Below are 13,137 nucleotides of genomic sequence, written 5' to 3' on the forward strand. Positions count from 1 at the left end.
GACGCAGGAGAGGTGCAGAAACAAGCTAGAGAAGAGCAGAAAGAGGCAAGAGAATTGCTGAAAGAAGCAACAGAGGTGTGAAAAGAAGTAAGAGAAGTGCAGAAAGAGGTAAGTGAGGTACAGAAAGAGGCAAGAGAGGTACAGATATGTTCAAGCGAGTAGCAGATAGAAGCAAAAGCAGTGCAGAAAGAACCAAGAGAGGTGCTGAAAGAGGCACGAAGAGTGCAGAAAGAGGTAAGAGAAGTGCAGAAAGAAGCAACAGAGATACAGAAAGCGGCAAGAGTGGTACAGAAAGAGGGAAACGAGGTAAAGAAAGATACAAGAGAGTTGCACAGAGAAGAAAGAGGGGTGCAGAAAGAGGCAAGAGGGGTGCAGAAAGAAGCATGTGAGGTGCAGAAAGAGGCAAGAGAGGTGCTGAAACAGGCAAGAGAAGTGCAGAAAGAGGCAAGAGAATTGCAGAAAGAAGCAACAGAGGTGTAGAAAGAAGCAACAGAGTTGCAGAAAGAGACAAGAGGGGAGCGGAAAGAGGGAAGGGGAGTGCAGAAAGAAGCAAGTGAGGTACAGCATGAGCCAACAGAGGTGCAGAAAGATGCAAGAGAGGTGCAAAAACAAGCAAGAGAAGAGCAGAAAGAGGCAAGAGAAGTGCAGAAAAAAGCAGCAGAGCTGCAGGAAGGGGGAGGAGGGGTGGAGAAAGAGGCAAGAGTGGTGCAGAAAGAAGCAAGAGAGGTACAGAAAGAGAAAAGTGGGGTGCAGATAGAGGCAAGAGGGGTGCAGAAAGAAGCAAGTGAGGTACAAAATGAACCAACAGAGGTGCAGAAAGATGGAAAAGAGGTGCAGAAACAAGCAAGAGAAGAGCAGAAAGAGGCAAGTGAGTTGTAGAACGAGGCAAGAGAGGTGCAGAAATGTTCAAGAGAGTAGCAGATAGAAGCCAGAGCAGTGCAGAAAGAACTAACAAAGGTGCTGAAAGAGGCACGAAGAGTGCAAAAAGAGGTAAGAGGAGTGCAGAAAGAAGCAACAGAGATACAGAAAGAGGCAAGAGTGGTACAGAAAGAGGGAAAAGAGGTATAGAAAGAGGCAAGAGAGTTGCACAGAGAAGGAAGAGGGGTAGAGAAAGAGGCAAGAGGGGTGCAGAAACAGGCAAGAAAAGTGCAGAAAGAGGCAAGAGAATTACAGAAAGAAGCAACAGAGGAGTGGAAAGAAGCAACAGAGGTGCAGAAAGAGACAAGAGGGAAGCAGAAAGAGGGAAGGAGATTGCAGAAAGAGGCACAAGTCTTGCAGAAAGAAGGGATAATGGTGCAGAAAGAGGCAAGAGAAGTGCAGAAAAAAGCAGCAGAGATGCAGGAAGGGGGAGGAGAAGTGGAGAAAGAGGCAAGAGTGGTACAGAAAGAAGAGAGGTGCAGAAAGAAATAAAAGAAGTGCAGAAAGAAGTAACAGAGGTTCAGAAAGAGGCAAGAGGAGTGCCGAAATAGGGAAGCAGGGGTGCAGAATGAGGTACAAGGGTTGCAGAAAGAAGGGACAGAGATGCAGAAAGAAGCTAGAGAAGTGCAGAGAGGAGCAACAGAGGTGCAGAAAGAAGGATGAAGGGTGAAAAAAGAGGCAGGAGAAGTGCAGAAAGAAGCAACAGAGATGCAAAAAGAGGGAAGAGGGGTAGAGAAAGAGGCACGACAGAAGCTGAGAGAAGTAAGAGAGGTATAGAAAGAAACAAAAGAAGTGCAGAAACAAGGAACAGTTGTGCAGAAAAAGAAAAGAGGAGTTCAGAAAGAGAGAAGAGGGGTGCAGAAAGAGGCACAAGGGATGCAGAAAGAGGCATAAGGGGTGCAGAAAGAAACAAAACAAGTGAAGAAAGAAGGAACAGAGTTGCAGAAAGAGGCAAGAGGTGCATTAAGCGGGAAGGGGGTGCGGAAAGAGGCAATGGGGTGCACAAAGTATCAAGTGAGATGTAGAAAGAGGCAACAGAGGTGCAGAAAGGAGCAAGAGAAGTGCAGAAAGAAGCAACAGAGGTGCAGAAAGATGCAATAGAGGTTCGGAAACAATCAAGAGAAGTGCAGAAAGAGGGAAGAGAATTGCTGAAAGAAGCAACAGAGGTGTAGATAGAAGCAAGAGAGGTGCAGAAACAAGCAAGGGAAGTGCAGAAAAAGGCAAGAGAATTGCTGAAAAAAGCAACAGAGGTGTAGAAAGAAGCAAGAGACGTGCAAAAAGAGACAAGTGGGGTACAGAAAAAGGTAGGAGTGGTGTACAAAGAGGCAAGGGAGGTACATAAAGAAGCAGGAGGGGTGCAGAAAGAAGGAAGAGAAGTGCAGCAAGAAGCAACAGAGGTACAGAAAGAGGCAAGAGAGGTGTAGAAACAGGCAGGGAAGGTGCAAAAAGAGGGAACAGGGGTACAGATAGAGGCAAGAGAGGTGCAGAAAGAGAAAAGAGGGGTGCAGAAAGAGGCAAGAGGGGTGCAGAAAGAAGCAAGTGAGGTACAGAATGAGGCAACAGAGGTACAGAAAGACGCAGGAGAGGTGCAGAAACAAGCTAGAGAAGAGCAGAAAGAGGCAAGAGAATTGCTGAAAGAAGCAACAGAGGTGTGAAAAGAAGTAAGAGAAGTGCAGAAAGAGGTAAGGGAGGTACAGAAAGAGGCAAGAGACGAACAGAAATGTTCAAGAGAGTGGCAGATAGAAGCAAAAGCATTGCAGAAAGAACCAAGAGAGGTGCTGAAAGAGGCACGAAGAGTGCAGAAAGAGGTAAGAGAAGTGCAGAAAGAAGCAACAGAGATACAGAAAGAGGCAAGAGGGGTACAGAAAGAGGGAAAAGAGGTATAGAAAGAGGCAAGAGAGTTGCACAGAGAAGAAAGAGGGGTGCAGAAAGAGGCAAGAGAGGTATAGAAGCAGAGAGGAAAGGTGCAGAAAGAGGGACCTGGGGTGCAAAAAGAGACAAGAGAGGTGCAGAAAGAGGGAAGAGAGGTGTAGAAAGAGGCAAGAGGAGTGCAGAAATGTGCAAGAGAGTAGCTGATAGAAGCAAGAGGAGTGCAGAAACAACCAACAGAGGTGCTGAAAGAGGCACGAAGGGTGCAGAAAGAGGTAAGAGAAGGGCAGAAAGAAGCAACAGAGGTACAGAAAAAGGCAAGAGAGGTGCAGAAACAGACAGGAAAGGTGTAGGAAGAAGGAACAGGGATGCAAAAAGAGGCAAGAGAGGTGCAGAGAGAAGCAAGTGAGGTACAGAAAGAGGCAACAGAGGTGGAGAAAGACACAAGAGAGTTGCAGAAGCAGGCAAGAGAAGTGCAGAAAGAGGCAAGAAAATTGCTGAAATAAGCAACAGATGTGTGGAAAGAAGCATGAGAATTGCAGAAAGAGGCAAGTGAGGAGCAGAATGAGGCAAGAGAGGTGCAGAAAGAGTCAAGAGAGGTGCAGAAATGTTCAAGAGGGTAGAAGAAAGAGCAGTGCAGAAAGATTCAACAGAGGTGCTGAAAGAGGCACAAAGAGTGCAGAAAGAGGTAAGAGAAGTGCAGAAAGAAGCAACAGAGTTGCAGAAAGAGGCAAGAGTGGTACAGAAAGAGGGAACAGAGGTAAAGATTGATCCAAGAGAGTTGCACAATGAAGGAAGAGGGGTGCAGAAAGAAGCAAGAGGGGTGCAGAAAGAAGCATGTGAGGTGCTGAAATAGGCAAGAGAGTTGCAGGAAGAGGCAAGAGAATTGCAGAAAGAAGCAACAGAGGTGTAGAAAGAAGCAAAAGAGGTGCAGAAAGAGACAAGAGAGGAGCAGAAAGAGGAAAGGAGAGTGCAGAAAGGCACAAGTGTTGCAGAAAGAAGGGATACAGGTGCAGAAAGAGGCAAGAGAAGTGCAGAAAATAACAACAGAGATGGAAAAAGGGGGAGGAGGGGTGGAGAAAGAGGCAAGAGTGGTGCAGAAAGAAGCAAGAGAGGTGCAGGAAGAAACAAACAAAGTGCAGAAAGAAGCAACAGAGGTACAGAAAAAGGCAAGAGGAGTGCAGAAAGAGGGAGCAAGTTTGCAGAAAGAGGCACAAGGGTTGCAGAAAGAAGGGACAGAGGTGCAGAAAGAAGCAAGAGAAGTGCAGAAAGAAGCAACAGAGGTGCGGAAAGAGGGATGAGGGGGGGAAGAGGCAAGAGAAGTGCAGAAAGAAGCAAAAGAGATGCAGAAAGAGGGAATTGGTTGAGAAAGAGGCAAGACGGAAGCTGAGAGAAGCAAGAGAGGTACAGAAAAAAACAAAAGAAGTGTAGAAACAAGGAACAGATTTGCAGAAAGAAGCAACAGAGGTGCTGAAAAAGGCAAGAGGAGTGCATAAAGAGGGAAGAGGGGTGTAGAAAAACTCAAGACGGAAGCTGAGAGAAGCAAGAGAGGTACAGAAAGAAACAAAAGAAGTGCAGAAACAAGGAACAGATGTGCAAAAAGAGGCAAGAGGAGTGCAGAAAGAGAGACGAGAGGTACAGAAAGAGGCACAAGGGGTGCCCGAAAGAGGCACAAGGGTTGCAGAAAGAAACAAAACAAGTGAAGAAAGAAGGAACAGAGATGCTGAAATAAGGAAAGAGAGGTGCATTAAGAGGGAAGAGGGGTGCACAAAGAAGCAAATGAGATGCAGAAATAGGCAAGAGGGGTACGGAAAGAGGCAGGAAAAGTGCAGAAAGAAGCAAAAGAGGTGCAGAAGGAGGCAAGAGAACTGCAGAAAAAGGCAAGAGAGGTGCTTGAAGAGGCAGGACAGGTGCACAGAGGCAAAAGGGCTACAGAAAGACGCAAGAGAAGTGCAGAAAGAGAGAAGAGGGGTGGAGAAAGAGGTCAGAGGGGTGCAGAAAGAAGCAAGAGAGGTGCAGAAAGAAACAAAAGAAGTGCAGAAAGAAGCAACACATGTACAAAAAGAGGCAAGAGGAATGCAGAAAGAGGGAAGAAGGGTGCAGAAAGAGGCACAAGGGTTGCAGAAGGAAGGGACAGAGGTGCAGAAAGAAGCAAGAGAAGTGCACAAAGAAGCAACAGAGGTGCAGAAAGAGGGATGAGGGGTGGAAAAAACTGGCTAGAGAAGTACAGAAAGAAGCAACATAGATGCAGAAAGAAGAAAGGGGGTGGAGAAAAAGGCAAGAGAAGCAAGAGAGGTGCAGAAAGTAACAAAAGAAGTGCAGAAAGTAGGAACAGAGGTGCAAAAAGAGGCAAGAGGAGTGTAGAAAGAGAAGAGGGATACAGAAAGAGGCACAAGGGGTGCAGAAAGAAGCAGGAGAGGTACAGAAAGACACCTGATTAGTGCAGACAGAAGCAACAGAGATGCAGAATGAGGGAAGAGGGGTGGAGAAAGAGGCAAGAGAAGTGCAGAAAAAAGCAACAGACATGCAGAAAGGGGGAAGAGGGGTAGAGAAAGAGGCAAGAGGAGTGCAGAAATTAGAAGAGATGTGCAGCAAGAGACAATTGAAGTGCAGAAAAATAAAGAAAGGTGCAGAAAGAGCAAGAGAAATGCAGAAAGAGGCAAGAGAGGTGCAGAAAGAAGCAAGAGTGGCTTGCACACCATTAGTGCCAATTTAACACCCATATTTAGCAATAAGTAACAGGTGACCATTCTAGGTATACAAAGGACCTTCCACCTTGCTGTAACACTTGTTGCTGCATTTTTGATAGCGTTTGATCCGTTTGCTCCCGCCCTGCCATAGCAAACAGTAATGTCCCGGGGGTGGGCACCCCGGAACATTGCAGGACCCACACTGGGGGGGTGGCAGTCCCCAGGGCCATCAAGGGCTCCAGGAGGGTGGCCGCGTGGCCCTCCTCCCAACGTATGCAATGCCCCAGGGAGGTGGTGGTCCCCAGGGCCCGGGGTTCACAATGGACCCCCCTATGTTAACAATTAGTGCCCCCAGGGCTCAAGCCCTCCACACATTTTTTTAATTAAAAAATCAAAGCCTGGGGAGGTGGCGGTCCCCTGGGCAGCGTGGAGGGGCAATATGTATGTTAAATGCCTGCATGCCCCCCACAAATCATGAATGAAGCCCCAGGGAGGTGGCAGTCCCGGCTATATAATTTGGCATTGCCCCCGGGATCTGGCCTACCCAGGGGCTTAAGTACAATGAAGCGCAGGAGCCTGGGTTTCAGTTTTTTTATTTTCTCAGCTAGATTCACGCACCTAGCACACTTGGCCGATTTTAAAAACAAAAAATGCTTTTCTTGGCTGCAGGGTTCCTTGTGCGACCCCCTGAGCAGGCCTAGGCGGTCAGGGTGTTTCTACCATGCCCCTTTTTCTTGTTTTTCACCTTTTTTTGTACTGATTTCTTGTGACCCGGTTACCGAGTCACAAGATGGCTGCCAACACATTCTGGTTTGGAGTGTTGGCAGCCAATCAGAAGACAGTTAATGCTCTGGAGGAGTTGCGACTCCTCAGTGCTCAGATATTGATATTTTTGTTTTTTTAAACTCTCAGGAACTACTGAACGTATTTACACCATTTAAAAAAAAGCACACTTTCTAGACCAAGACCTACCATTTTGCCAAATGTGGTGTAATTCCATTCAGCAGTTCTGCCTAAAGTTTCCCATGGAAATTAACATGGAGAAAACGCGTTTTGGGACCCCCCTTTTTCCTCAGCCCCCGCTTGACAAATCACCCCAAAACGTTCAAGACAAAAGCTGACCAGAGCACCCCATTAGTTTTGAAAATTTTGCGAAGATTCGTCAACCAGCCCCATAGATATTGGCAAATCAAAAAACACTTTTCCTGTGGAAACTAGGGGGCATATGTATCAAATTCTCTATTTGCGATTCTCAAATAGCGATTTTTTGAGAATCGCTAGTTCGGAATCGTAAACGAGATGTAAGTAAAAATTCGCAAACTGTTAGCGATTCCTTGGCATTCCTTAATTGTGATTAGCAAATTGCGAATCGCAATTAAGGAATACCTTCCCATTCATTCCTATGGGCCAGGAGGCCCATAGGAATGAATGGGAAGACACTCTCAATTAGTGATTCGCAATTAGAGAATCGCAAATTGAGAATAATTTCAAGGGTGCAAGGGTGTCATAAAGACACCCTGATGCACCCCTGAAATGAGCATGTGTGCACATGTGGCGCACATACATGCCCTAAGGGCATGTATGTGCGCCACATGGCACTTTGAAAAATGCCAAAAAGTGCATCTTTCAAAGAAAGTGCAAATCACCACCAACTTGAAGTTGGTGGTAATTTGCAATTTTCTTAAGGAGAAATCGCACAACTTGGGTGCTTGTTACATTGCATTTAAGGAATTGCAATTTCCACTGTGCGTTATAACATAGGCATCGAGGAAGGCACGTTAGATGGGGCAATATAACCCGTGCGAAAACAAGTGTGGCATGACATATTCACGGGGTGGTGTTACAGTGCACATGGGCTAGAGAGTGTCATAGCATATGCACTAGCTAGTGGAATACAACACAGAGGTGTGTGGCACTCAGCAGGCAATGGAGGGTGTAACACAGCATTGGGCTCTGCCAGGAGCGCGCTGTGACTCTCAAGTGATGTTCGTCCCCTTTCCAGAGAGTAAAATAAAAAGTATTACACATCCAGCAGTGGATGTGTGTTTTATTAACCGTGAGGAGGGTTTCTTGCATAGTTTTGGTCGAATTTTTGTCGAATCCCCTTTGAATGGCTTGGTGTGCATGTGTATTAAATGTGCCCGTCAATAGCTATCCATGTTTGTATAAATAAACAATAAGGGTGTCTACCGGGATTAGGCACGGTAGGGCATCAGACATGTCAGAGCTTCACTAGTGGTGTAAATACATTCCACGTGGATTCATTGTATGCATAGTCTCCTTTTAATGAATATCACGCAAATCGTCATGGTGATAGGTACGTACGGTTTGTCCAGCATGTCCTAGGTGTGTCTATAAATATATATTTTTTAAAAATAATAAAAATCAGTGGCCGCCCTGGGGATTGGGGTCAAAAAAATATAATTAGGAGACATGCCCTGGGGGATGGGGTCATCAGGGCCAATAAATTAGAATAAGAAGGGGAACCACACAGCCCCCCTTCTTAAAAAATTAAAATAAATAAAAGACTGGCATCGTGCCGGAGGCCACGTCCCCTCCTTGCAGCACCCCTGGCGAGTTGTAAGTTGGGGAGTTAATTCCTCTTCAATACTGAGGGTCCCTGAGGGCCAACTAGCCCAACAGGCATCTCCAGTATGCACCAGGGAGCTGCGCTGCAGACAGGTGTTCTGAGGCCAAGCCCCTTTTTACACCTCTCTGCAACGCAGCTCTGTGGCGTTTACTGGAGGTACATAGTGGTCTAGTTTGACCCTAGGGACCCTTAGGATTCAAGGGGACTTAATCTCTCAACTTAGAACAGCCACAGGGCGCGTTTACACAGTGGTGAAGGGAGAGGACGGGGCCTGAGGTGACGTGTGCAAACACGCACTATGGCACGTTTTAAATTGGGGATATAATTTTCCTTCAATACTGAGGGCCCCTGGGGGCTAACATATATATTCAAAGAAAAAACCAAAGGTTTCACACATGTTATAGTTAGCTGGACATTTCACTCGTAAAAAACCAATGAAATTCCCCCGTTATAGTTAGTTCAGCTAACTATAACTCGCGCGCCCGCAATGCACTACTGATGACGTCACATATTACATCACTCATGACATGGTCAGTGACATCACTCATGACATCACTGATGACATCTCAAATGACATCACTGATGACATCATCCAGTGAATGTGTCTTTTTCTGAAAATTACATATGTTTTATACATGTATATCTCAAGGTCGATGGAAGAATCAATGGGTATGTAAGTGTCTAAGTGGATGATTTGTTTTTGAAAAATTGATTGTATTACTGACTGATTAAGTGTATCTTATTGAATACATGGCTTACTGAGTAATGTTTAAATATGTAAATATCTGTATCAGTCTCTCACTTTGTGTATAAGTGGCTGCATGGGTTGGTGAGTAGCTACATGAGTGTCTATAGAGGTTATTAGTTGGTTTTTTGAGTATCACTATGAGTGTCTGAGTGTCTGTATGGTTCGGTGGGGGGTATTATGTAGTGCATAGGTGCATGAATGAGTGACTCACTCTTTGTATGTGTTGAAGACAGCATGTGTGCAGGACTGTATGGGTGGATGACTGTATGCATGGATGTGTTAGTGAGTGAATGACTGTCTCAATAGTGTCTTTATGAGTAACTACATATGTTTTAAACTAGTATATGTGACTATGGTGTATATAAGTGAGTATATGTGAGAGTGAGAGATTGAAAGAGTTCCTGTATGAATAAGTATGTGTTTCTATAAGTGATTGTTAAAAAGACTAAGTATGTGTAAGTTTCTGTTAAAGTAAGTGTGCTGGTGTGTGTATAACTGTATATGCAAGTAAATGGATGTTTGTTTCTTTATTAGCATGAGTGACTATGTGTGTGAGTAACTCTATGGATGAGTGGAATTGTGTTACAGGATGTTTAGGTGTATGAGTACATATGATGTGTGAGTACATGTATGAGTGACTGTATAGGATTGTTGGTGGATGAGTGGATGTGTATGTGGATCTTAGAATTACTGAATAGGTTGTTGTAACTGTTATTGGTATGTCCATTGTTTTGAAAATTTTAGTGTCTATTTTTGAATGTTTGTATCAAAGGTTATATTAGGGTGAGAGGAGGTCTACCACTCTGTCACAAGGATGATGTCATCAGTGATGTCATTTGAGATGTCATCAGTGATGTCATGAGTGATGTCACTGACCATGTCATGAGTGATGTAATATGTGACGTCATCAGTAGTGCATTGCGGGCGCGCGAGTTATAGTTAGCTGAACTAACTATAACGGGGGAATTTCATTGGTTTTTTACGAGTGAAATGTCCAGCTAACTATAACATGTGTGAAACCTTTGGTCTTTTTCATTGAATTTCTAAGGTTTTTTAAATGCTAATTCCTAACTATAACGTGTGTGAAACCCATGGTTTTTTCAGTGAATTTGCAAGGTTTTTTAAATGCTAATTCCTAACTATAACGTGTGTGAAACCCATGGTTTTTTCAGTGAATTTGCAAGGTTTTTTAAATGCTAATTTTTTTTTCTTTCTTTTTTTTTTTTTTACATATTTTTATTTTAATTTTCTATCCTTTTTTAAAGACTATGGTTAAATTTTTAAAATTCTATAATATGTTTTTTTTAATATATTTTGTAAAATAAACATGTAAAATTTATTAGCAATACATTTTTTCTTTTTTTAAAATTTTTTTTTTAGTACACGTACCGTAAGCTTACGGTAAGCGTACGGTTTACGCAACGTCCGTAATTTTTCTACGCTGTTTGCGTATAGTTACGCAATTTGCGTAGTCGCGCGTACTCCGCGTGGGACGCGTACGCGTGTACGCTACACGCGCACGTTACGCGGAAGTGTCGGGGAGTGACTGTTAAGCGCATGCGCGCAAGCGCGTGTCTTTTTTACGCGCATGCGTACTTTTGCCGTAAGCGTACCGTAAGCGTACCGTAAGCGTACGTTAGGTCATGTGATCATGAAACACAACTTTTGATTGGTTGAAACTACTTTCAGTTCTAGAACTCTCCTACACCACACCCATTCCCCTCATTTCTGCTTGTGATCCCTTAGGAGAAGGAGCTGGGTTGTCTTTGTGATACGATGGCAGAACAGCAGAGCTCTTCTGAGAGTGAGGCTAGCAGCACTACCTTGAGGCAGAGAGCGAGGAAACAAAAGACCTCTTACGTATGGGATTATTTTACTTTTCCAGAAGGCCAGCAAAAGGTAAATGCACCCTTAGTGACTTGCAAGCTGTGTAAGCGTGTACTTTCAAGAGGTAATCCTGACAGGAAGTATTCCTTTGGGAATCACACCATGATGAGACACCTTAAGGATGTACACAGAAGGACACATGCTCGACTTACTGAAGGTAACCCTTCAGTAAATCAACCAAGCACATCCACAGCATCTCAGCCTGGACCATCATCTGCAGAGCCGAGTCCTTCTTCTGCAGGTCAGGTGAGCCCTTCATCTGTGGGGGGAGCATCTCCTTTTTCTGGTCCTCTGGAAATTAACCCTCGGTTTGCGAGGGTTGAAGTACGGTGCGCCCATTGTCACGATCTAATTACTTATAGGGAGACCAGTATTTCCCTCGTGAACAGTAAAATAGATCAGCACACTTGTCGTACCGTCTAATATTCCCAATCTTTCTTTCCTCTGTCCCTGCATGAACACAACGGCTCTTTTAAGAGCCAACCTTACCTTTCATCTATTTTTTATATATGTTTTTAAAAACTTTTTTTTTTTTTTTTTTACCATACGCGTACGGTGCACGTAATTTTTTTTTTTTTTTTTTAAAAACACTAAAAATCAATTATCACATTACAAGGTCCTTGAGAGACTACAATTAAAAACTGCAAATGTGATTGAAGAGAAGTGGAAAAAAGGGACCATGACATTATTGACTTACCATAGCCACTCAAAAAAAGATTTATTCATTTTATTTATTTTTTATTGCTTTTTAAATGGTTATAGTTTTCGAAAATTTTCTATCTCAATCTGAAAAAATAGAAAAAAGTATTAATATTTAATAAAACATTTAATAATACAGTACACATATTTACATATTTTTCAAAAAATATTTTTGCCTTTTTTTTGCTGTTTTCAGAAAATATTACATTTCACTATAAATTGTGAAAGCAATTGCATTCATCATTTAACAGCAGGCAAAAAAAAATTAACAATCTCAAAGATTGTTTTTAAAAAAGCCCATAATCTCTTTTTTCATAAACATAACTTTAAAGAAATGCATAATATTCTAAAAAAATATCATCTAATATCTATACTTATTTCTTTAAAATACCGTCTGACATTTTTGTTTCAGAAGTATAATCACAATAATATATGTTAAATAACTCCACAATACATCTGGTTCCATTTCCTTTAGGCCAAATAGTAATTTTAAAATTCTTTTTTTGTTTAATTTCCAATGGTAATCCAATAAAAAACAAAAGTTTAAATTGTATAGATGTCACCGTTTCTCTGTAACATTTTGGTTTCCGAAAGATTAATTAATAATTAAATAAGTCCACAATAGAATTGTTTACTTTTCCGCATGGCCAAATAGTAATTTTAAAAATCTTTTTTGAAAAAATTTCCAATGGCAATCCAATAACATTCCAAAATTGAAATTGTGCAGATGTTACCGATTTTTTCTAAATTTTTGGTTTTTCAAAATTTCCTTAAAAAATGGAAAAATTCCACATTACAATTGGTTACCTTTCCATTAGGCCAAATGATAATGTGTTAAATCTTTTTATTTGTAAATTCCAAATGGTAATCCAATAAAATGGTAAAATTGTTTTGTCCAGATGTTGCCAAATCTCTCTAAAATTTAGGTTTCAGGAAGATTAGATAGGAATTTGCTAAATCAAAAGGCAAACGTTGCTTAAAAATCAATTGGGAATCATTACACAGTGTCCAGCCTTTTTCACATTTAAGCTAAACTGTGTAATGACCAGAAGTTACAGTAGGTCCATCATGGAAAATTATTGCAACTGTTACAAAAGTTTTTCCTGAAATTGATAATTGCTGTCCTGTAAACTTCTTTATTAAAGTATCCAATTTTGAACCATCAGCTCTACATCGTTGCATCATTAAAATTACATACTGTCTGTATTCCTTTAAAATTAATGTTGAAAACATGTCAGATTTACACTCACTGCATTGCATGCTATGATTAGCATCTTTAACTAATTTAGCAAAAGTGACTGTTTTACTCTCTGGCAATGTTAAATAAATAAACCTTTCAGAATCAACATTAGAGCCACATATATTATAACAGTTTTCACAACTATGTTCCCATTTATAAGAGAGACCAAAAATATTTTGTATTTGTACCCCTTCCTCTTCCAGTACCTGAAGAAAATATATCAAGAATTCCTGTGCATCTTGCTGTACATTTTGAGAAAACTGTGTTCGTCCTGAACATACATCTAAAAGTTTTCTAATTTCAGTAGCACTTTCTATTTGAGTTTTATCATTACTCAGCTTTTCAAAAAGGAGACTCAGCACAGTACAGAATCTTTTTCCCTGATTTACTATTATCTGCTCTTGCAAACTTTCCAGATAAAATACAACATTCAGCACTACATTAGCGTAGCAGTTGACACCAGAGCTATTTTCAAAATGACATCCTACAACCTGTT

The sequence above is a fragment of the Triturus cristatus genome, chromosome 5_1 (genome assembly GCF_964204655.1).
Source record: "Triturus cristatus chromosome 5_1, aTriCri1.1, whole genome shotgun sequence".
Classification (NCBI taxonomy): Eukaryota; Metazoa; Chordata; class Amphibia; order Caudata; family Salamandridae; genus Triturus; species Triturus cristatus.